The 4613-nt window shown below is 53.2% G+C and overlaps 1 pseudogene; it reads left to right on the top strand.

Moving 5' to 3' along the window:
• Positions 1 to 1895: 1895 nt before the first annotated feature.
• On the top strand, positions 1896 to 4150 carry LOC129049648 (steroid hormone receptor ERR1-like; annotated as a pseudogene).
• Positions 4151 to 4613: the final 463 nt, after the last annotated feature.

Here is a 4613-nt window from a genome sequence, read left to right as displayed (position 1 = left end):
GGCAAAGTCATTGGTAAAATGTAAGAGCAGTGAAAAACATGTTTTGAAACATTTATTTACACCTTTAAGTACATACAGCAACTCCTAGCAAGGCAAGAAGAAGTTTATACACAAGCCCTAATATACTCATTTAAATACATGTAAAGCATTTCTTTAATACACTAACATGGATATTTATAGCTATAATAGTTAAGGCAATGTTTTGTTTCTTTTTTTTTTTTTTTAACGGAGTTTCGCTTTTGTTGCCCAGGCTGGAGTGCAATGGCACAATCTCGGCTCACCGCAACCTTCGCCTCCCAGGTTCAAGCGATTCTCCTGCCTCAGCCTCGGGCATGTGCCACCACGCCCGGCTAATTTTTGTATTTTTCAGTAGAGACAGGGTTTCTCCATGTTGGCCAGGCTGATCTTGAACTCTTGACCTCAGGTGATCCGCCCACCTCAGCCTCTCAAAGTGCTGGGATTACAGGCGTGAGCCACCGCGCCCGGCTTAAGGCAATGTTTTCTATATGTCAGGTACTGTGCTAAGAATTTTGTGTGTACTGAAACTCACTAATCTTCACAAAACCTTATCCTCCACATAAGCATTAATATTATTCCCATTTTACAAATGAGAAAACAGGCCAGAGAAATATCATAAGGCAGTGGAGTTGGGACGTGAATTCAGGCAGTCTGGCTCTAGAGCTCATGTCTTGCCACTATTTTCTTTTTGCTTAGTTGTCTTTTTATTGGAAAATAACTTTCTAATACAAATTGAAAAGGTACTAACTCCACCTTCCAGCCCCCACCCCATGAATTCAGGCTTTTTCATGGCCAGTCACACATGGAGCGAGACACAAGCTGGGTACCGTGAAGAGGAGTTTGGTTGAGTATAACCTCAGCGCAGCCCAGAGTTCACTCCCTGCCCAGTGAGAAGGAGCCACTGTCTGAGCTGCTATGGGGGGTGGTTAGGGAGCAGTGGCTGGGGGCCCTGGCTGATAACTCCCTTTTGGACACCAGCACCAAACAGGTGCTGAGGAAGAAGGTATTGGGGCAGACCCAAGAGGACTTAACTATTATTCATTATTATCCAAATGAAATGGAAGTATTATCATATTTAAGGAAACATTAAGATTAATATTTGCAAGAGAACACAATAAAAGATACAACGGCAATCTAATTACTTTTTGCTCCAAAGCTACTGTTAGATATTGGTATATCCTACTTTCTGCCACCGCGCCCTGTCACTTAGTTCTTGAAATTGCCGAATGCGGCGGCAGGGAGGCGGGCGGGGCGGGCTGCAGGCGGGGTCCGGCTCTGGGGCCAGTCTGGGCCACGGTCGGGACCCAGTCGAGGGCCGGACTGGTCAGGGTTCAGGCGGGATCCGGCGTCCGAGTCCTGGTGGGCTGGCCTGGGGCAGGATCTGGCTCTGGCTGCGGGTCCTGGCCCGGGTCAGGGTTGGGCCTCCGATCCAGCCCGCCCCTGGGCAGGGTTCAATCCCGCCCTTGCCGAAGTCCGTGGGGCTGGCCTTGGTGGAAGACGCGGAGGGCTCTATGTCGGGGAAGGGGCTCTGAAGACCACGTGGGGGCGCTCGAAGGGGCCTGGGGCCACCCTCCTCTCTGGGTCAAAGGTCATCGCAATGGCCGGGGAGAACTTCCTCTTCCTTGGCTCTCCCCACTCACTTCCTGATAACCTGGTAGCGTCTCCCGCTGGCGTCGGGGCTGGGGGGAGGCGTAGCAACTTTAGGCAACTTCCCAAAGATGTGCGCCGGTTCGGGGCGGGGCGCGGCACCCCCGAGGTGGCGGTCTCTGCGACAGCGGAAGTGTAAGAGTGGACCTGCAGGCCGGTCGCGAGGAGGTGGAGCGGGCGGCCCCCGCCGTGTGCCTGGGATCGGCATGCTGTGGCAGGAGGGCAGCCGCGTGTCAGGTGACCAGCGCCATGTCCAGCCAGGTTTTGGGCATTGAGCCTCTGTACGTCATGGCAGAGCCGGCCAGGCCTGATAGTCCAGAGGGTTCCTCGGAGACGGAGACCCGAGCCTCCTGTGACCCTGGCCCCTGGTCCAGCTCCCACCCACTGCCTCCCAGGCCACAAGGAAGAGGAGGATGGGGAGGGGCCGGGCCTGGCGAGCAGGGCGGTGGGAAGCTGGTGCTCAGCTCCCTGCCCAAGCGCCTCTGCCTGGTCTGTGGGGACATGGCCTCCGGCTACCACAACGGTGTGTCATCCTGTGAGGACTGCAAAGCCTTCTTCAAGAGGACCATCCAGGGGAGCATCAAGTACAGCTGTCCGGCCTCCAACGAGTGTGAGATCACCAAGTGGAGACGCAAGGCCTGTCAGGCCTGCCGCTTCACCAAGAGCCTGCGGGAGTGCGCCTGGACCGCGTCCGGGGTGGGCGGCAGAAATACAAGCGGCGCCAGAGGTGGACCCGCTGCCCTTCCTGTGCCCCTTCCCTGCTGGGCCCCTGGCAGTCGCTGGAGGCCCCCGGAAGACAGGCCCAGTGAATGCACTGGTGTCTCATCTGCTGGTGGTTGAGCCTGAGAAGCTCTATGCCATGCCCGACCTCGTGGGCCCTGATGGGCACCTTCCAGCCGTGGCTACCCTCTGTGACCTCTTTGACCGAGAGATCGTGGTCACCATCAGCTGGGCCAAGAGCATCCCAGGCTTCTCATCGCTGTCGCTTTCTGACCAGATGTCAGTACTGCAGAGCGTGTGGATGGAGGTGCTGGTGCCGGGCGTGGCCCAGCGCTCACTGCCACTGCAGGATGAGCTGGCCTTCGCTGAGGACTGAGTCCTGGATGAAGAGGGGGCACGGGCAGCTGGCCTAGGAAAACGGGGGTTTGCCCTGCTGCAACTGGTGCGGCGGCTGCAGGCCCTGCGGCTGGAGCGAGGGGAGTACGTTCTACTGAAGGCCCTGGCCCTTGCCGATTCAGACTCTGTGCACATCGAAGATGCCGAGGCTGTGGAGCAGCTGCCAGAAGCTCCGAACGAGGCCCTGCTGGCGTACGAAGCCGGCTGGGCTGGCACCAGAGGGGGTACTGAGCGGCGGCGACCAGGCAGGCTGCTGCTCACGCTACCGCTCCTCTGCCAGACGGCGGGCAAAGTGCTGGCCCATTTCTATGGGGTGAAGCTGGAGGGCAAGGTGCCCATGCACAAGCTGTTCTTGGAGATGCTCGAGGCCATGATGGACTGAGGCAAGGAGTGGGACTGGTGGGGGTTCTGGCAGGACCTGCCTAGCATGGGGTCAGCCCCAAGGGCTGGGGTGGATTTGGGGTCTGGGCAGTGCCACAGCCTGCTGGCAGGGCCAGGGCAATGCCATCAGCCCCTGGGAGCAGGCCCCATACCCTCCCCTCCCCCCTCCTAGGGGGTGTCAGAAGCTGGGAACGTGTGTCCAGGCTCTGGGCACAGTGCTGCCCCTTGCAAGCCATAGCGTGTCCCCAGAGTGTAGGGGGCCTGCGGAAGCCATAGGGGGCTGCAGGGGATGTGTGGGAGGCAGAAGCCTATCTCAGGGAGGGAAGGAGATGCAGGCCACAGTCTCCCAGTGGGTGATGCTTTTGCTGCTGCTTAATCCTACCCCCTCTTCAGAGCAGAGTGGGACTTGGAGAGCAAAGGCCCATGCCCCCTTTGCTCCTCCTCTCATCATTTGCATTGGGCATTAGTGCCCCCCCTTGAAGCAATAACTCCAAGCAGGCTCCAGCCCCTGGACCCCTGGGGTGGCCAGGGCTTCCCCATCAGCTCCCACCCAGCCTCCTCGGTAGGAGAGCACTGCCTCTATGCCCTGCAGAGCAGTAACACTATATTTTTGGGTTTGGCCAGGGAGGTGCAGGGACATGGGGCAAGCCAGAGCCCAGAGCCCTTGGCTGTACAGAGACTCTATTTTAATGTATATTTGCTGCAAAGAGAAACCGCTTTTGGTTTTGAACCTTTAATGAGAAAAAATATATATACTATCAAGTTCAAAAAAAAAAAAAAACTATGGAATGCATGATTGACAATATATTTTTTATTTTTATTTTTTCAAGTAATACCAGTATTGTTTAACTATAGCCAGCACTGACTAAAATTTTTATATTTTCAGAGTTGAAGTCGGTGAAGACATTCATGATTTAAACACCAGATCCTGAAAGGCATTAAATCTACTTTGAAATGAATCTGCAATCAGTATTTCAAAGCTTTTCTGGTAATTTTAGTGATCTTATTTGACTAGACTTTTTCAGAAGTACGAAATAAGGAATTTTAACAGGTTTTTATTAATGCACAGATAAATAGAAGTATAGTGAGGTCTTTAGCCATTTTATTAAAATAGCTTAAAAGTTTGTAAAAAAAATGAATCTTTGTAATTACTTAATATGTTAGTTAAGAACCCATCAAGCTTATATTTGTTGGACTTACAACTTATTTTAAATGCGTTTATCTTTTTTGACACTATTCAGTGGGAATGTGTAAGCTAGCTAATTCTTGTTTTCTGATTTAAAGCACTTTTAAATCTTATCCTGCTCCCTAAAAACAAAAGGTTTTGATCACAAGGGGAAATGTAAGAATGTTAACCCTGTTTTTCAGAAGGGCTACTGTTAATTGCACATAAACACGAAACGTGTTTTCCCACTGTCTCACAGAATGCAATATTTCATGGGAGAAACCTG

This window comes from Pongo abelii, chromosome 14 (genome assembly GCF_028885655.2).
Source record: "Pongo abelii isolate AG06213 chromosome 14, NHGRI_mPonAbe1-v2.0_pri, whole genome shotgun sequence".
NCBI lineage: Eukaryota > Metazoa > Chordata > Mammalia > Primates > Hominidae > Pongo > Pongo abelii.
Note: the sequence above shows the minus strand (reverse complement) of the source record. Positions and strands in the feature narration are given on the sequence as shown.